Genomic DNA, 21766 nt, shown 5'->3' on the forward strand with positions numbered 1-21766 from the left:
TTTTTATTGCGAGTAAATGTTTATCTCCTTTCTCACGTTACGTTGTTTATAATATAACCTCCTTTACAGTATTATTCTGCTCAAATAATTTTTCAATATTAATTTCTCGCAACAATGCATGAAATAAATATTTCGAAATTTGTTTTATTTTTAATGCATTTCGTTGAATTTTGAAACTCGTAATATGTTTGAAACTCGTAATCCTAATTACATACTGATTGCAAATATGGCGTAACGAAAACAAGAAGCGTGTTAAACATATTTCTATTAAACGTTTAAACTTATTGTATATTGTTTATTATTATTTTAATGACTTCGCAGTGCCGTAATAAACTCTGCAATAAAATGTATCCTTATGGCTCTTAAAATTATCCTATAGTTCGTAGCAAGAATCCAAGACACAGCAGAGCGAATGTCACCGCATTACGAGTGCGATACGACTTGAATGATTTCGAAATATGCTAAGTATGCATTAGACCCTTAGGTTTGCATCGAACAGCTACGAAATTTCAGCGAAAGGTACGCTAGCCTCGCTCCTTTCATTCCGCGTCGGCCGATGACAATTATCCTGGAACGGCGCAGCGGCGGCAGGCAACGTTTGTTTTTACAAACGAAAGGATGTAAGGGTAATGGGTGACTTCCACCTTTGGTCAGTTTCTACCTTGGCCGAATTCCATCGAACGCCTACTTCCTGTCGAGCCTCTGAGCACAATCTACCGCGTTGCGTGCCACGTTTTCCCTTGCTGCTGCTCGCTCCATCTCTTTTTCACCTGGCTTTTGTCAGGATCCGCTGTCCCTTTTTGCGGCGCAAACGTGCCGCTCCGTTCGTGTACGCGGCTCTGAAATGCAACGGAGCCTTTCACGCGTATCGTCGATCAGCTGCACGTGCACCGGGAATACCGAGGGATTTTTCGGAATTTCGAGGAACTCGGGGCCGTCACTCTTTCGGCTAACCTTTTTTCTTTTTTTGACAAAACTGCCAAAATATTGTTCGAAAATTGGCCAAACGATTTTTGGAAAACGGTGAAAGGGAGAGGAGGTTATAGAAGCGTTTAATGGTGGTAGAAAACAATTCGATGGTATGGTGGGTGTACCAATTTTGGATTATTTGAATGTTGACTAAATAGAAAAGAAGGTGCAATCAATCTTTTAGGACTTGAGCCTCCATCGTGATGGATTATTGTCTTAATTGTAAATTAATTTGTTAAAAAATTAGTTATATATTATATATTATATAATAAGTACTCAGTTTTTCTTATAATATCTTTTTTAAGTGAAAAGTTTATTCAATCGTTTCTTACATGTCAGCCAAGGTATAAATAAAATAGGTATAAAATACAATATGTAAAGCATGTGATTATGACAAACACAGTACGTTTAGTATTAAGAGAGAATTGTTAATCAAAACAATTGTAGAAGAAATCACAATTTAAGGGGTTAAAAATGTGACCGTGTTTCTATTTTGTTATTTTGTTATTTTGCTATTTTGCTATTTTGCTATTTTGCTATTTTGCTATTTTGCTATTTACTATTTTGCTATTTACTATTTACTATTTACTATTTAGAAATGTTTAAAATCTACAAACTTGTCTGTACATACGTGAACAATCTATTTAAAGCAATTGGAAAGAGTGACGTTGCTGAAGGAATTTTTAACGAGTGTCTTTAGAAAATGTTGTCATTGCACGATCTAGCGATTCGAAGCGGCGAACCAGGAACCAAGTCGTTTGAAGGAGCGCAAGGCAAAGAAAGAGGGGGCAGGATGGAGGAGAAGGTAACCGTACAGTTGGAGGAAGAAGGAGGCTGTCGCAAAACGTTTCTTCCCACGACATGGCCCCAGACATTTCGTCCAATAATAACATTAATTTGGTTTACCAAGGAAACCTATTGTTCGGTTGACTGTGTGAAACGCAAGTCGGTTCCACGGGGCTCGACTTGCTCCATGCGAGACGCCCTCTTTTCATTTTTAGAATCGGCCTTTCCCTCCGGTGATATTTACTGATTTCCTTAGGATCGCTCGGACAACCGAGAATCTTCCAATTACACCGCAAAATTGACTGCACCTGTCGCAACCTACATTTCTGGCCTCGCGAACGCGCAATGCAAAAAGAGAACGTCGTAAAGCCGACTAGCAAGTTGTTTCATTAAAAAGAACTTTCGTTTGCAAAAATATCGTGCCACGTTTATGTTATTTATTGTCGCTGCGTTAAGCAGACAAATCTCTATACGGACGGTTCACAAGCTCTGTGTAAGTCTCTAAAATTGAGATAAATAAGGATTTTGCAAACTGGCTGTAAAGAATAAAAGTGACAATAATACAAGGCACAAGTATTGTTAAAATGAAATAAAACAAGAAATTAATATTAATATTTAATTCTTTTTTTCAATTCGTTTTATTTTTACCTTTCTTATAATTTCTTTTTTTTTGTTTAGTTATTCAGTGGACAAGGTAAGTGTTGATATCTATTCCTTATTTTTGAAGATAGACTATATTAATATTATATAGTCATGTACAGTATTATAGTTATATAATAAATAGACTACATTGATTTATCTATCGATTTTGTATCTTTTTCACGGTTCGTTTAGTTACACACACTTTAGAAATATTTGTTAAGCTATAAGTGGCATATTGAAGGAAGAATTTGTATAATAGAATCGTACGTCCGATTATTATTCTAATTCGGTATCTTCTGTTGTCTTATATAATAGATCAAACTCTTAAATATTTTCTGCCAGTTAAATTTCTTGATGCCGTCGTATTAAATTAGTTGCTAAATAAATAAAGCCTGGTGAAATATTTCGTAGATGAACATAAAGCTTAATTTCGATTAATTTAAGAGGGCATCTCACAAATTAATTATAAACAGAGGGACGACCTTGAGACATTAAGAAGTAGGTAAAATTTGAGAATTTTTTATACGTAGTTACTAAATAAAATATTTAGCCTCTCTAACAAAAAAAATAAATGCAAATTTCTGCATTGCTTCTCAATTTTTTAAACCTATAAATCGTAGAAGATGGCGAAGTTATTCGTTATTTCCGAAACCATTTCAAACTGTTGGCAAAAATTGCAACGTCTGGGTAAAAAAAGTTATGTCAATTCATGAACTAGAAGATATTATTTAAAATATAACATACGAGGTTTCAAAAATTTTAATAATTTTATACGTGACCGTAGTCTAAAAAACAGCTGCTGGAAAATCAACATTAAATGCATGTCAAGACGAAACAATTAACATATTAAAAACATCTTACCCTACATTGTATACTACTCTATGAAAAATATCTGCACAAAACTTGTAGTAAATGGGATGTATAGTTCCGAAGCTTATCGCAACGGTCAGGTTGAGAAATGTAGTTTCGAGGACAAAATAAGAGAAGTTCTAAGATAACTTTTCTCTCGGATGAAGTCGGATCTTTTAAACTTTACCACCAGTCGTAGAATGTTCGAATTTCGAAGTCCCTCGCACTGACAGACCATTCTAACACGGTCGAAACTTTAAGGAACTAAAAAAGATTAACGACGCCTTAATAAGGAATAAAGTCAGATGGTATCTGAAAGCTTTAAAGTGTCATGGAAACGTGCACGTGCACCGATCCGAGATTTCGGGTGACGAAACAAGAAATGGGATACTTTTTAAGGGACAGAGTCGGCCGTGGTGGCTAATGGTCAGCTATCTTTTAATTGTCCGGCGGTTTGTCAGGCGATTGCGTAAAGTTTAGGAGCGCGGGCCGTCGGCTGAAAGTGCATTCCGTTGTTTCGGCGACAAAGCGGAATGTCGGCGGCGGTTTTTCGACGCGGGCATACATAGCCGTGGTCGCTTCCGGTGTTTCTCGGTGCCCCGGGATCCCGTTCGGGAAAATAATTAAGGCGCAACCAGATGTCGGGGATGATAACGGCTTCCAGGTTTTTCGCGTGAACCCGTTCCTCCCATTTTCGTCGTCTTGTTCATCGTTATCTTGATCCGAGGCGAGGGATACTTTCCTGAGAGAATGGATTAGGGTGTAGGAACGAAAGAGAGAAAGGGAGAGAGGGAACGGGGAAAGAGAGGAGGGGAACTGCGGTTTGTGAGTCGTTGAACTACACGCCGTTGTGCAATCCTTCCTCGTAGAAACGCTCGCCGGATTTATTGCCGGTATTTCGAGTGATTTCGTAATCTTAACACGGTTCGTAGATAATTCCTTTCCTTTTTTCGCTTTATCGCTTGTTAGGCTACTCTCGGCGTTCCGTGGTAATTAAATCTACCGGCGATCCCACCGATCCGGCGATTGTTGTCCGATTTTTCTATATTTAAGCACAACCGTTCTACGCGTGGACAAAGCGGTTATAACCGTTCGTTTTACGATAGCCTGGCGATAATATTCCGTACGCGTTTTATAGTTTACTTTACACCCGGAATAACATTTTATTTTTCTGCTAACGATGTGCAATCATTAGATAATGATAGACGTACGACAGATATTTTTCTTTTTCTTATGGAAAATTATGAACGAGAAAGTAATTACTTTAGAACGAATGACAAGGCAACTGTTCCTTCGAAAACTGTTGAATTTATTACGTCTTTTTTATAGTAAATAGTTCAATAAATTTTATAATTCAAGCATAGGTTATATTAAAAATAACCAAAAGTTTAAATCGGAAAACCGAGAATAATTTATAATTTCATTAAACAATGTTCGGCAAGAATTCAAGAACTAATGTAACACTACTGTACTTGTTAAATAAACCATCTGGTTTAAAGCATTAATAAATAAATAAATTCAGTGTCGTCATCCTTGCACAGTATGATAAACGATGGATCTTTGCAACGTGATGCAAATGATCTAAAACGTGGGAAACTTTAAATCATCCTAACACTAATTTCCAATTCATCGGCAGACTTTTAGAACGTTAATAATTTCAATCAATTTCCAAGAACAGGTCACATGAATTTTTATCTCCGAAACCACTGGTCGAATCGACACGATTCTTTTTCCGTATCAATCTCTAATGTCCACGCCATCGTGTAAAATAGTTGTTCGATCGACAAGGAATCCGTCGAGCTGTTAAAAATTCGTGAACCGTTAAAGACCGCGCGTGCCCCGTCCCTCCTAGCATAAAGCAGTATTACGTGTATTTTTGCGCGGCTAAAGTGAATCCCTCCGAACGGTGAATAAAAGCAAATGGTACTCTTAACGACTACCCGCATCAGGCCGCACGTCCGCGGGTAACGTCCAGTCCACTAATTTTCTGGAGTCCCGTTTTAATATTCGCATCCGTTCCGCGAACAGGCTCGGCGTATCGTTGCCACTCTAATAGAATCTGCATGATCCAGGTTTTTGCGTGGATGCGCATTTCCGACAGGCAGACCGGTGGGTCGACGTCGTTCCGCGGCATCGACGATTCCTCCTCTCTTTCGTGCGCTTCCGGTCCCTTCGTCGTCGGCGACCACTCTGCCTCGCGGCCGCCATCTTTACGACTTCTCGCGAGGCCACGGGCCCCGCGAATCTTCGCCGCGCGGCGTAAAACATTTCTCGGCGGTTATGCGCCGGCCACGGAGCATTATTGTACCAGTTTTTTCACCGAAGAGGAGTGCACGCGGCTCTCTCTCGAGGATGTCTCTCCTCCGTTCTTGCTCCATTTTATCGCGCTCGGCAACGCCGCCACGCGCCTTTCATTTCAGGCCGCGCGGCTTCTTACGACGCCGATTATCCTGCCAATTTATTCACCTTAACTGCCGCTGGTAATTGTTCATTCAATTACCATCGCCTATCGGCTTTATGTTTTTTCCATGAAACAACCGAAGTTCCGGTGCGAGCTCTCCTTAATGGGAAATCGGCACACCTTCGGCACTCGATTCTCGAGCTCCTTTTCGCCTTTCTGCCATCTTGCTCCGACGATGCCGCTCGAAACTTTGCTAGTACCAAGCTAATCAACAGTTTCATCTGTTCACCGGAAATTCTTCGAAAGCTTAATTTACACGCACCGGCTCGTCGCGTTAGAAAACATCCTCTCTTTTTAACAGAATTAAATAGAGACAGATTTCTTTTGCAATACCTATATGTACCTCCTTCGTGCATCCTGCCATTAATGTCGTTCACGGTTCGTCATTAATCCAACTAATTTTCATGTCAGCTTTCTTTCTTCAGTTTCATATTTAAGTTCTTACAATAGTTTTAAGTTCCTGTATTTTATCTATTCTTGCGTGACTGCTACATTATTATTCTATCGTTGCAACAAACATTAATTAAACAACGCTGAACATTGACAGGGTCCAATTCATTTAATCTTCGTCTAGCTTTTACTAAAAACTTGCTCGAATAATGTAGTTTATTTAAGAATTTCTCATAAAGAAGATTCTATATTTAAACAAAAATTGTAAAATAAGAAACTGATTATTTAATATATATGTTATTTCTTTTTACCTTTAGGAATAAGATAGGAAAGCTTGATAGCGCCAATATGGTGATGATGATCCGTAAAGCTGCAGCAGTTCGAGCCCAAGAATTGTTTCGAGCTTTATCTAAGTCGGAAGAATAATTTTAGGGTTTATCTAAGTGTTCTGATCTCGTCGTAACCTTGATAAATATAATAGTAAAGCCGGCGTGCAGCGTCTACCACACTGTCATCCTCCTGAGTAATTTCTTCCTGTCGATCGCAGATAACGATACGATCGTTTCGTAGGGGACCATCGCCGGTGTATTTTGATCAACCCGGTAACTACCGGTTAGTTACGTCAAAATAAATCGCTCTGTCTCGCTAGTAATCCTTTGTACACACTGTCAGCGTTGTGAATTCAGCGTGTCATCGTGACTACCCCGGAATATCGAATGATCAAACTGTTCCGCATAGAGTTTTTCACGTCTATAAGCCATAAACTCTTTAAGTACGTAACGATCGAACCGTTAACGGGACTACGGCATATCAATCTATATTGTTAGTGACAAGATCGGATTTATTTCAATTTCGTACGATTATTATAGTACAAGAAGTTTATCAACAGATTTCTCCTTGTAATATTTTTAGAATGTCAGAAATTGTAAAAGAATTAATCAGAAACATATAATTGTTACTAACTTAGTAGTAGTTATGGTGTTAAGTGAAAACGTCTCCGTGGAAATAGAAGGTTTCGTTAAAAAATTAGAGCTTCCTTAGTCTCTACATCGTCCAAAAAATATTCATCATAATTAACTTCCTCTATTTAATTTAAAAACTATATTAGGTTTACACTTACTATAAGACATTATCTATCTATAATACTTGCCATCGATCGTAAGTATTTATTTACGTTGGGAAGTGTTCCCCTATATTTTCTCCGCAGATTTTCGACAATGCAGTGAACAAAAATGATTGCTTTCTACTAATAAAAAATATACTGTTTCATTTAATTTAATATTAATAAAAATACATACCTTAAAAGTTATAGTTTATCATGAAAATCATATTCTAACGAATAAGTCGATGAAATGATCTTTTTAATAATTTACAAAGACATAAATGTATTAGAGACTGGCACACGGCAGTGCTCGTAGGAGCAAATCAAATCGAGTAATCGATAGATTTCATTAACTCGAGTTCATAAACCTTACAGACTGTATTTCAGAGTAACAGAAATATTTGCCGACGAAATGTGTAGTCCGCTATTAATTCATATTGTTGCACCATTACCCGTGTTTATCGTAGATCAACTGTATCCATCTAGATCGCTGAAATGTCAGCCAACGCGACGCGTATGGTATCGTGACAGCAGCGTGGCGCTGTTTCACGGGAACGCATTCTATTCCAATTTGGTTGGCGTCTCATTATCGTTGATTCCACAGATTTTATCACAAAGGATCGCAGGGGCTCGTGCAAACAGCGAACAAGATCGGCTTGTGCCTTCTGGCCTCTCCCTTTCTGTCTTCGTCCCCATTCGGCTCGCGAACGTGTCCATGCATTAATGCCGTGGCACACGCACGTGTCCTACGCGGCTGCATAGATCCTGGCAGGCGGCGCGTCCATTTCCTGTTAATTAAATTAGTGTATCGGCCACTGTCCAGTGTCGTGCAGGCCCCGTGAGTCGCGAGACTCTCTCTCCCTCTCCCTCTCCCTCTCCCCCCCTCTCTCTCTCTCTCTCTCTCTCTTTCCCTCTCGCTTTACGTTGTTCTATGGCCCTCTTTCTTCATCTGGGACAAGTTTAACGACCCCTTTCGCCTCTCCTTTTTAACCTTTCCTACCTTCATCTTCATCAGTCCTGGCCACCGATTCCCGAGAGGCTCGTATCAGGCGCGGCTGTTGTTCTCATTAGGATAAAACAGAGGAGTCCGCCCGTTAACCGGATTATCAGACACGGGAGTACGCGTAAGCCGGCTATCTGGCCAATGGTTAGGCGCGGTTTGCCAAACGCAAAGGTGTCCACCAACTGTCGATTGAGTCATCTCCTTTTTGCCTGCATTTCCCTGCAATTTCGTCGCCGACGGTGTTCCCAATAAAAAGAGTAATGGTCTTTCAAATTAGTATTTCGCGCAGTACATAACGAGGGAGAGGTGTGTGTTGCAGCATTAAAAGCACATTTGTGCCATTTTCATTTATCTGTCACTTTTCCAATTTATTGATGCTTTTATAGAGAGAACAATGAGCTTCATACCGAATGGTTTTCTGAAAATTTATTACGTATGTGATTATACTGCGGTTCTTTGTGCGTAATAAAAATTGTCTACATCAATTGTAAGAAATAGAAACGAAATGAAGATATACTTCTTTTTTTTTAATTCCTCTAAGAAATTACAAACAATGTAGCATAATTTTGAGGAAAAATGATTACCAGTTTTACTTATTTAGATGCGAAATATTGACAGTAATTTTTGTATCATTCTCCATACCATTAGCAAAGAATAGAATTATGCAATGATTTTTTTAAAAATGTATTCACTATTTTCATTTCTTTGACAATTCTATTATCCTACGGCCTGTAATTTATGTTATAAGTTTTACAAAAACTGTATATATTACTTCCATTTTTTCATATACGTCGCAGTCGTCGACCTATTCAGTAAAAAAGTACTGATTTTCTAGAATTAGTAACAAAAAATATGTAGCAATTTTACAAAAATATTTGCTACAATTACTTCTCAAGAATCGATATTTCAAAAGAAAATGAAGCAGGAGTCGTACCAATCTATGAATTAATTGTTCTAAGCAGAAATGATTAAGAAACGTTCATTTTAAGATTTATCGATTTTTCCAAAATCAGTGTTACTACCAAACTTGATTTCCCACGGTAGATAACAATAGATAGATGTGTGTAACAATTCGAAAAAAAACACCATTCGTCATTTTGATTTCCCTGGCAATTCTGTCGTTATCGACGCTTCCAATAAAGAGAATAATAGTCTTTGTCCCCGACTTCGATTCCCCACAATAGATACCAAAAGGGTGGATGGATGTAACGATTTTTAAAAAAACGTGTTTACCACTTGTATTTCTCGGCTGTTATCGATGTTCCTGCAAAAAGCATGATAGTCTTTGTCCCCCCCGAACATGATTTCCCACAGTAGATACGAAAGGACGGACGTGCGCAACAATTTTTACAAAACGTATTTACCGCCTCTGTTGCCACGGCTTTTCCGCTAGAAGTTTTCGCGTGCGCGCGTAACCGAGTCGACTGCTGCTGGTACACGGGGCAAGAAAACATGAAAGTGAAAATAAAATCGGAAACGAGCCCGTTAACCGGATTATTGGATGTGTTGGGGCGGCTACGTCGCCGGAGGTCAGGAGTTCTGAGTAAAAGGCTTCGTTAGTCTGAAATGAAGCACACCAGGAAAGTTCGACAGCATTAGCTATTCGTGGAATTACATCATGGATATATTTAACCGAGAACGACGATCGATCGGCGCACAGTCTTCTTGCGGACAAACAGATTTGGAAATTCTAGATTAGGCCACTGTGTTAATTGCGCTGCAATCTATGCATCGAACCTACTTACTTAAAATGCACTACGAAACCGTATCATTTGCTGTTAACACAATCGTACAATCTTGAGTCGTAATAATTTGACAATCTAGATTCGACGATCTTTAGAGAATGGAACGAAAGTGTTCATGCACAAGTAACGCTTGCATGCAAGATGGCGCAATCATAAATTGTGCTACATTTCGAGGCTTCTACACTGTGGAAGGATTGCGTCGAAAGTCTATATAGAATGATATCATAGCTATATATTCTATATTAACGATAATTGTTCTAATGAATATGGAATATTGTTATATATAATAACTGTGGTATCGGGAATATTTCGGCACCCTGTAGATAATTTTAAGAGTAGTTATAACCCTTTGGCTACGGCAGACTTTAGCGCGGCCGTAGTTTTTCGTTAGACATGCATTTCTGAGGAAGTATATTAAAATATTTAAAATATTGAATTCTGTTACATTAAACCAATATTACTTGAAGTGAAGAATAATATTAAGATTTTTTACAATATATAACATAAATATTGCACAATATATAATTAATCAAATTTAATAATAAACGGGGTGGAAATTTGATCTTGACGCCTATTGGCGCCTACAGTACCGGGAAGCCAACGTGTGTCGGACGCCAATAGGCGCCAACAGTAGTCAAAGGGTTAAGGACGTAGTTGTAAAAAGGAAAGCGACGTTGACCTGCCTCAAGTTGCGAGTACCGATGGGCTTGTAGAATGGGTTTGTAGAAATTAAGGAAAGGGAGGCAGGTATGTATAAAAAGCCGAGCCGAGATTGAAACGAGAGATTCTTGTGTTGAATGCTGTTGCGAAAGGGTCGCAAGTTAATTTGTAAAAAGTAGAGAGTCGTCGTGGTCGTATAAAGTCGAAAGTTGTATTTATAAGTTGTAGTAATAGATTGACAAGTTGTTGAACCGCGCAGCTATCGTACAATATAGTCTTAATTTCTATCGAATCCACAATTTGTAATAATTAATAAATATATCTATAATATATTGTTACTACATAACTATTACCTCAATTGAAAGTTTTGTTCGTAGTGCAAAATCATTATTGCTGATACCAAAACTGAATTGCACCTATTGAAGATTGTTATAAGTTGAATATATTTAACTTTGCGAGAATTAATAGTTCCACGTTGAATAAGAAATACGTTACGGTTACTGATTATTTTCCAAAAATTGTTCAAATAACTGTTAACTTTTATTCCTGATTAATTACAACATCGAAATATTTTACATGATTTCGACTGTAAATCGTAAGATAACTTACACGACAAGAGAACGTCCGAACAAAAGTCGTTAGAGATAACCGTGTGTACAATCTTCACGCTGAATTTTCATTCGCAAAGCACGGAAATAAGCGTGTGAGTCATTGTGAACGCTCTCAAGACGTAAGGCTGGAAGATGGATGTGCTGAAGTCGTCAAAGTGAGTAGACTGGCAGCCTAATCTGATCTGGACGCGGTTGCGAAATTTCAAGCGAGGAAACCAGCCCCGCAGGAATCAGAGATTTGCAACCGGGTTGCAACATCGGCGAAAGGTCATCATCATCGGGCACACTCGGAAGAGGAAGCCATTGTTCAGAAACAGAAAACGGTTTTTGAGGGGCACGATGGAGCGATTCTCGTTTCAGTTAGCGGGCCCCTAAGAGGCGGAACATTATCGGGGGTCACGATCGGCACGAATTAAATTCGCGGAGCTCCGCTGACAGCCCTGTTAGGAAGGACGGGACTTTGTTGGCTAGACCGGAAGTCGCCAAGTAGGGAAAACTCGGCGCACCGGCCGAATATAATGCGACGAGTCGCGGTGACAAGTATGGTAATGCAACGCGAGCGCGCGCGCGCGCGCGCATACGTGTCTAGATTTCAACTCGGTCTGCCTACGCTTGCGCCGGTCGCCGCTGGAATTCAACCACCGGACTGAATTTCCGAAAAACTTAATTGGATAATTGCTTACTTCGGACTCGGTCATTACTTGCTCTCCGCGCCGCGGCTCGTCTTCATAAATTGTTTCGTAATTGCGCGGCGCATGTGAATGGATGCCGCGTACGCCGCCCGCCCGAAAATATTCCGCCATCGGACGCCGAAATCTTTATGCAAATTATTATTTTTATGACTTTCCACGAATGGAATGCACCGCGCGCCACGGTCATATATTTATTTTTGCCAATTACCCGGCTCGAGTTTCACTCGGACTTCTAAAAAATCTGATTAGAAAATTCAATCGTTTCCTATTTTAGACCGGTCTCATACTCGCATTGCGCCAACGAAATAGGACGATCAGATTACTAATTCAATTTCAATTTACAATCCTGACATATCTTATTAATTTGATAATGTTATATTGACATGAATGTTATATGAATATTATGATAATATTATATTGTATTATGATATATTGATATTTCTTTAATTAGAGTATAAAATGACACCAATATCTTTCAAATTAAAATTAATAAGGTTTGTAAATCAGGTATCATGTAACACAGGTATCAAAAACATATCAGATTGAAGTCCTTCTTTTAGACACTGTCGAATCAATTGTTTCTCCGAGAAGATTGCAAATCACGAAAACCTAAGGTTGGTATGTATTTATGGAATTAAAAGTGTAAAATGAATGAAATCTGGGAGAAGCGAGTGCGCGGATTAATTTCGTAATTCGAAGCTTGCGCTGCAATTTTAATTTCTTGCATAGAAATAGTAGTCTTCTTAATGCACTTGTACAGAACTGTTCCAGATTACGAGCAAAGCCACTTAAGCTAATTAAAGTAGAGAAGATAAACTCCGAAAAATATGAATAATGCAGCAAAGAGTATTTCTTAAAGCGAGAAGGGAAAGAAAACGTTGTACCTACTATAACGATCAACAAAGGAAACCGGAATGTTTGTCAGTGGGCCATAGATCTCGTTGCAGTCTGGGTTAGGCTATCGCTAAATCCGTGTCGCAAGAATTCGAATAAATCAGTTGACACGCCGGATTTATTCTAATTCATAGGGACTCGTTGTCGCTAATGATATTCCGACCCACGCCTCGACACACGTTAATTACACGCTCGTGACGCTCGTGAACAATGTAAAGCACAAATTGGCTGGCTAATATCGGCCGCTGCATATATAGAATCGAGCACGTGTCCGGCTACGGTGCTGAAAAATGGCGACGTTGAGTCAACGCGCTCGCACGTTGACAATTGGAAGGTATTCACACTTGCCGAACCTTTTGTTGCATGTTCCCCTGTGTTATAGATCGCGAATCTAGCTTCGTTTTAATAATGTCTCGCTAATTAGATATTTGTGAAGCATTTGCAAATTGCATCCACGTAGAATAGATTCAGTTCTAACTCTTTGTAATCACTGCTCGGAGGTTTATAAAGTGAATAATTAACTATTTGCTCGTTGTTTAAACGAATGCACTGGAATTTTGAAAATGGTCGAGAAAATAGAACATGCGGTCAGTGCACCCTTCTGGCCTTTTGTATTAATGCACTTTATTTGAAGTAAGCTACAGTTTTATTAACATGCCTTTAAACTGATATATATGAGTTATTGATTGTGAAAGTAACCTAAGTTCGTTCGTCATTTTTGTTGATGTCGACTGCAGTAACTCGTGTATTATTCATTTAATAAATTTGTATAATTTTAATAGGGACTGTAAAAAGTCTCTTAGATCATGTATATGTAGCCACTGGTATTATATACATTTATTTTATAGGTTTTCTTGAAACGCATATTTTTAACCTCTTCATGCTCTTGGCCACGTATGTGTACGTTTAGTTTTCTTAAAATTATGATTATTCTAAGTGTAAAGAAAATGAGAATCAGTTGAAAAACTATCGCTACAGAATCCCTTAGCAATACTAACAAAACCCCGTCGAATGAAATGAGGTGGGTAATAAATAAAAAAAAGAAACAACTAAATAAATTGTTCCCTACTATAGAAATTCATCCCTGAAGAGGTTAAATATCCCAATTTCAACATATAGGGTGTCCCAAAAATGTCGCACAATCCGGAAATGTCAGATACCTCAGATCATTTTAAGCAAATTTTTCCTTTTTATAATACTTCTTCCAGACACCTTAGATCTTCTATAGCTTCTCTACAATTTTTTTAATTAATACCATTCAATTTTTCAATTGATTCCGCATCATTAGCGATATTACTATTAATATCAAATCATTTTGACATGAAGACATCATTGTCGATGCGGAATGAATTTGACGACGTGTTACTAGTGATATTAAAGTGTTAGAATTATGATGCATGATGTTAGGTTTAGCAAAGGTGAATAAGTATGTCTCTATGACTGAGTGAGCGAGCGTGATTGAGATATAAGTGATGTCCATAGAGTGAACTAGAGAATGTATGTTTCGCTAATCGATCGAACGCAGTCATTAATATTGTTCAATATGTTAATATGTTCAATATGTTAATAATAATATTAATATTGTTCACATATCGACAAAAACAGTGGTCATCACTTTAATATTAAGTGTACCCCAACCACTGTAAATCTGGAAACCAGCAACGCTATAATCTCATTCGGTAGTGTCCAGAAAATCCCGGCCTAAGCGTAAAATCATTCACGCGGTCTCGATGATCGATCGAGTGGTGTGGAACCGATTCGACGTACATACCGGTTGGTTGAGTTCGTTAAAAATTTCTGACATAAAACAGATCGAAGGTAGGAGTAAGTCGTCGAAACGCGTAGCTTGCTCGCGCAACGAGATTTATGAGGCCGAGGGGTCCGCGGGCTGGGCAGAGCAGGGCTGAGCAAAGCAGGGCTGATCAGAGCAGAGCAGGGCAGAGCAGAGCAGATCCGAGCCGGGCGTAATATGCACGCGTTCTCCGTAGATGATGCGCGTCTTCCTTCGTTACTAGCTGGCGTGCAGCTCCTTTTTCTTCTCTCACCGTCGATTCATCCCCCCCAGGAGTTCTCCAACTTTTTGTCCCGTTCTCACGTCACTCCTCCCGGGGCCGTGAGGGCTCGATAATTCGCGTTTGCAAGCCCAGATGCTGTTTGTATCATGACGCACGCGTATGCATCGCTGTGTGAGGAGGCAACGGGCATTAGTCGATCGTAGATTATTGATGGCTTCATCCTCTTGGCACTACCAGGTGGTCAGATTCTGGTCTGTTTCCAACGAGCGAAGGAAGTATCGGCAATCGAACGCGGAGGGTGAACGATCCATCTCTCACTCTCCCTTTCTCTTTCTCTCTGTCTCTTTCTCGTTTCCTCCAACTCTTTCTCTCTGTTTCCCTCTAGCTTCATGCTGGATAGAGGCTAACCGAATGTTCGAGACAGAGAGAAAGGGAACACGCAACGGGGTTAGTTTACAGCGTGGTGATGTTTGACTAATGCCTCGCAGTTTTGGCTTTTGTTGCTCGATACCGATGCCCGCTGCGATCCGCCAAATAGGGTATCGGTTGGTTAACCAACCCTCCGGCTGCAGCCTCCTATGAAGCCACCCTGATCGACGACCCGCTGCGAAGCGCCACTGCCAAAGGGCTTGTCACAGCCACCGCGATTACCTTTAGGTGCATCCGCGAGCGGTCCTCTCTTTGTACCTGAATTTCCTTCGTGGCTCGATCCTTATTTTAACAGTCGGAATACTGTCTGGCTTGGAACGCCAGCTTCTAGATTTTACAAGCTACAGCTCTGATGTCCAAGAAATTACCTTAAATTACAGGTGGATTTTTTGGGTCTTTAGAAAAAATAAAAGTCCTAGAGGTTCTTATGAAAACAGCAGTATAAGAGTGTTATTTAAGTCGAAGATTGATCACGGATTATCAAGAACCACAAGATTGACAAAATTTTGATTCTTAGATGATCTTGTTTGGTCGCAGAGGATCGATGTAGTATATCGGAAGACAAAGTGTAATATGAATAGTAAAAGTGCACTAGTTTCACACCAATGGTTATGTGATGTTTCGTTCATTTAATAAGTGTTCACGATCCTATAATAAGACCATCAGGATAAAGTTCAATTAGTAAGGTACTGATAAAATTTAGTTTACATAAACAAAATTCACATAAATGAAGTTCTACTTTATAATAAACTCAGAGTTCTCTGCTTGAGAACTCAAGTCAGAACATTTGCCATACAAGGCAAAATAACTTTTATCAGATACTGATAATTTTCTTAGTTTAGAATTTAAGGTTATTAGTGACCACACAAAAAGTAATAAAATTTTTAGTAATAAAATTTTAGACAGACTAACACTTCCTCGAACGAGCTTGCAACTTGTAACACCTAATAAATATATATGTCTACATAATAAATGTCTCGTTGAAATACTTTATGAACTTTATTATTTATTTCTTGGATCTCTTTCAGACGGTTGCAGGAAGTTTAACAGCATTATACAGTTAACAAATGTTCAGTGAACTGGCGTCAAGCGATCAAGGATTTCCAGTAACGAGTTCAGTCTCAGAAAGAAGAATGACAATAGCAATTACGAAGATAGTATCGTTGATGTTTCTGCGGCTGGGAATAGAGTCGTATAAAAGCAATAATGCTCTTATGGTGAAAATTTTCAGTATATCCGAGAGCCGGTGCAACAGTTATCGTTTATCGTTTCACATGTACCTCTCAATTGGCCATTGTTGACCACGAGACGCAATCGTTCTCGATTATATTCCTCGGGCGACCTGTAGCTCGTAAGAAATCAACCTGGCAATTTGTGGTGAGCTACAGCCACGACATTAAAACACGTATCGGAGTTTACAAGCATTTCCCTCGGCCAGTGAAAAAAATCCTATCAACGATCGTGCGTTGTCGTAAACTTATCAGTATGTATAACGCGGCGACGATAAATCATTGCTGGCCGTTAGCACTCGTAAATCGCTGGCGACACTCGCAGAGCGCTCGCGAAAATGTCAAACGGTTGCCGTTTCTTCCGTTTATGATGGTATAAAAGTGTTATCTCGGCGACCAATTGATTGCCGTTGCTGTCTTCCGAAGATCTTCCAATATTTTATTTCTCATTCCGAAACCATTCTTTTAATGGTCTGTTACTATCCACTGTATTTATTTGTTAATTATTATTATTTATTAGTTCCTATTCTATTTTTTCCTCTAAATAATATAGTTTGACACAACTACGTCACCATGTAGGTTATGCTCGCTAATACCTAACGTATATGTAATAGGAAACTTTCCTGTATTACATTAAATAAATGACAATATTTATTCAGTATTAGATGGTAAATTTTATTCTAAAGAGTTTTTAAAAAGTTTGACATAGTATTTGTCCCTTGTTTAACACAATGCGGCATCTAGTACTAGGAACAAAGTTGTCAGAAGTTTGAATTAATTGGATCATAATTGATATCTGGATGAGAAGAGACTCTATTTATAATTTTCATTTTTGCTGGCGCGATCTAAGAATTTAAAAAATAATATAAGATTATAGATTAGTAGATTATAGATTATAGATTAATATAGAAATTGAGGACAAAAATAGTTATTTCTAAACTATAATTTCATGGTTTCCTTTAAATCTATTTCTTAAAAACGAATATTTGAGTATAAAGTAATTATAAGCATGCTACGATTTTTATGTATTCATGGCAAACATTACTAAAAGAAATACATTAATGGCATCAGAAGGATTTCAGAATATTGTTACAGTATTTTGAATTAGTTAAAACTATTTATAAAACGAATCCGCTCCTGTTATCCGCGATCGCTGCAGGAAATTTCGATTTTGCACAAAACTATGCGGTTCGATTTGAAAAAAAAACCGGGTAGCTTTATGGAAATTTCAGCGTTCCCATGCGAGAGCATTCGCCGTCCACGAGAGCCGGCGTGTTCGAAGAGGTTAACAATCGCGGGGCTGGGCGGAGGAAACGTGTGGAGATCTCGAAATGACGAAAAAGGGGTAGCAGACGCGAGTGGAACGAAGAAGGCCGAGGAGAACGGACAATCGCCGGATGCCGGAGCCGGAGGGCCGCGCAAACGTGAGCGCAGGTGTGCCGGGCTTGTACGTCGAGCGCCGCGACAGCGGTATTAACGTGCCCCTATATCGATATCGTTATAATATGCAAATACGCTCGCACACGTGAACCTAGCCGGAGATTTAAGAGCAACGCGTGTTGCTCTGACCGGAGGAGATACCTGGAAAGGAGATCGCGATCCGTCCGACGCCGTCCGACTTCTGTTTCCAATCGAAGATCTCTATTCATCGCGGCCTCTCGCGTTATTTTCCTTGCGTCTTCATCTCGCGTCCGCTCGGCACGCGTTCTTCCACGACCGCCATTTTGGTCCCGCCCCCGAACAGCATTAACACGTTCGTCGCCCAGCGCGAATCGCTCGAGTTTCTTACCGGATCCAAATTCGCTAGTTAAAACGCATAGGACAACGTTATATTTTATACATTAAATACAAATTAATGTATAATAAATATAATGATGTACGAATTTTTAGTATTTTTATTTTGTATATTTGACATTTTCCGGTGCTTTATTAAATTTCTGTGCTACAAATGGGATTTACATAAACTAAATAAATAAAATCTTGAATAAGTAGAGCGTCACCCACATATTTGGGTGAAGCATACCTGTTAGCCAGATATGGGTGACGCGGCGACGTACGTGTTAACTAGCCTTTAATGATCTTCAGAGACCAAAATATTTAGATCAATGAATTTACCTTAAATTGCACTATTTGCTTATATAAAAAAATATACGATTCTATTACAAAACTAAAGTCACCCTTAAATTTTGGAAGCACGTTCGCCTAACAGAAAGATAAACAAAAGTTCCCTTCGCAAATTGGTACGGTTTCATTTGAATCAATTTTTTAAATTAACTTTTTTAGGAGATAATTTAGTGCAAAGTTTCGAATGAGACACCTTGTATATATATTAAACTGATGCACAAATAGACAGTTTATATTATTTTGTATTTCAGTTGTTATTGAATCTTTATTACCGTTCATCTGGTTACTTTCATCTTAATTATTTATTCTTCATATAGTGTATCATTAGGTTGCTCGGAAAGCTCGTATAAGAAATAATATTCTTTACATAAGACAAATTTTATCTAATGTAAAACGAACTTTTTACATTAGAAACTTTGGACCATCAAAATATGGTCGTAGTACTTTTGTTAATCGAACAAAAATAATGTTTTCAAGAAAAGATTACCGGTTTCCTGACGTCTGCACAACAAAGCATTAATTTGAAAAGATTATTACTTTTTCAAGAATAATTTAAGAAATCAAGGCTTTGAAAAAATTATAATTCTTATAAACGTAAATTGATAATCTTTCGTTGGAAACTTTCGTCGAATTAACAAAAGTACCCAAGGAAACGTGACCAACAGTTAAGCAAACACCCTGTACAATTTGTTGAAAAACAATTCATTAGATTGTTCGGAAAGTTCGCGTCGCAATTCGTTGAATTACGAATTAGGAGCAAGCTAATAAATCGACGCGTGAGACATGTGTCAGGACGTTGGCTGGCTAATATTGTCGAGACTTGTCGAGACACGTGACAACTGCAAAGACTTCTCTGTCCACCTGCTCGCGTCTTCAGCCGTCACGGGGATTTTTGTAGACCAGACATTTCGGGTATTAGAAGAGAAATGATAATTGCGCGAGCAACCGGTCGGCTCCCAGAGGAAAACAACTTGTTGTTTTTTCTGAGAGAGAGAGAGAGAGAGAGAGAGAGAGAGAGAGAGAGAGAGAGGAGAGGAGAAAAGAGACGAGGAGGGAGAGCGTTATTAAATATGCAGGAACGATCCGGCTGAGTTATGAGGTACAAGCCGCGAATTGGAAGCGTGTGATCTATCGACTGGCAAATAAAGAGGTATTCGCCTCGAAGAAGGCCGAGCAACGATATCGCGATCGATGATCTGCTATCCGGTTGCCTCAGCTAACCAGAATGGCCCTTGTTTCTTCTAAATATCAGCCGTGGCTGGTGGTGCAAGCCTAGGCTGCTGCCCCCGGGGTTGTATGTCGGCTGCCTATTGTAATTGTATCTCTACCACCGGTAACTGGACGTTTAATGAACACTTAAGATAACGATTGAAATAAAGATACCGTGGGAGCGAGTCCACGTTGCCACGTACACCGCCAGCCCGGTCGCGGTCTACGTTTGCCGCGATCACTTCTTTACTTGGCCACGAGGTCGTTCCTTCGAAGATACAACACAGAGATTTTCTGAAGGGAATAGGATAGATAACCGAACCACGTTAACGAGTCACGGCTCTCCGCTCGTTTTTCTGGGGGCTCGTCCGGGAAGCTGAGAGGCTTAAGGATCTCCGCGCGGGCGTGTCGACAACCTCGATCGGATCTCTCGCCTGATTTATATTTTTGTCAAGGCGTAAATGTCATACGGAGAAATCATAAAGACCATAAGATGCGGACCTTGCCCTCCCAGCCAATTTCGTACTGATTTTCTCCTGCTGATAGCGTGCACGTGTGCCCCGTAACTTGTTAGTCTGAATATTTCCTGCGAGCAATTGAATTGTAAACATTATTTTCGAGCGGTAGTACGCGAGATTTTATTGCATAGTTTCGTTAACGCTAAATCTACCGGGTCTACTACAAGACGATGAAATCTGAAGAAATGGAATAATCATACAACCGGGGCCAATTAACGTGAACATTATTTTACAACGATCACCTTTGTTACTTGATTTGTTGCGTCGATTTCAGGCGTGACTATTGCAATCTTAACACATTAAAGGCGGGGGATCTTGACGAAAGTATGCTACGTAACGCTTCAAACCACAAAACATACTAAATACAAATGTAAAGTGCGCATGGATTGCGCAATGAGGTTGCAAACCGTACTAATACGACTCCCGCCTTTAAGCTACAGTCGAGATAAATCGTATTACTACGACTCCCGCCTTTAAGCTACAGTCGAGATAAATCGTAGTACTACGACTCCAGTCTTTAATGTGTTAATGTTAACAGTAGCGAAAGCCGCATGATATATTATATGTATTGCGTAACTATTTATTCATATTGTGTAAATAATGGATACGAATAAATAAAGAAAATATGTATATTGAAACGACCTCGGCACTGTTCGTGTGAGAGTACCGCGCGACACGTACGGGTTAATCTAAAAAAAAAAAAGCTTTAACATTGCCACCTGCTGTTATAATCCGAGAACAGAGGTTTCCTCCGATCCGTTCAATTAAAGCCGGAATGGTGATTCCGCTCCATCGTCCAAAAATTGCCGTTCCGCGAGAGGTCCGAGACAAAGCGAGATTCGAAATAGTGCGGGCTGGTTTTGTACGGTGAAAGAGCGCGAGATACGAACTACATATACATGCATACATACATATACCGGCACCAGGGGTATTGGTCAATTGCGCGCGGCTGAATCGCGACTCGCAGGGACGTTTGATTTAACGGTAGTCGATTTGTACCGGCGAGATGAATCACGATCGGCGGGCTCCTTTCGCGGCCGGAACAACACGTGTTGCTTGAAAGCAAATGTATGTAGCCCCGTGGCCGGCAGCCCGTTTTCCAGCGAGAAAAAAGAACTGCCGCGGCTCGACAATGCCGCGGAACCAACTGAGTCATCGTCGCTCACGAACCAGCGGGGCCCGGTTAATATATTTATCACGATGTCGTGCAAAGGTCGGCGAGCCGACAAAGTCTGGCGACAACGCGATCGCGATCGTTGATGCCGGGCCGCTTGCTACGAATCCGAGCATACGCGCGTTTCACTTTTGACCGATCGAAGCCGAGGCGATCGCGACACTTGCCTTTCGAACTCCCGGAAGCCACCTTTCTGCCGTGGAAACGCAACTATGCAGCTATGAGAATTCAAAGCGGCTGCCATTTGAAAAGACACGATACCGT

This window comes from Augochlora pura, chromosome 10 (genome assembly GCF_028453695.1).
Source record: "Augochlora pura isolate Apur16 chromosome 10, APUR_v2.2.1, whole genome shotgun sequence".
Classification (NCBI taxonomy): Eukaryota; Metazoa; Arthropoda; class Insecta; order Hymenoptera; family Halictidae; genus Augochlora; species Augochlora pura.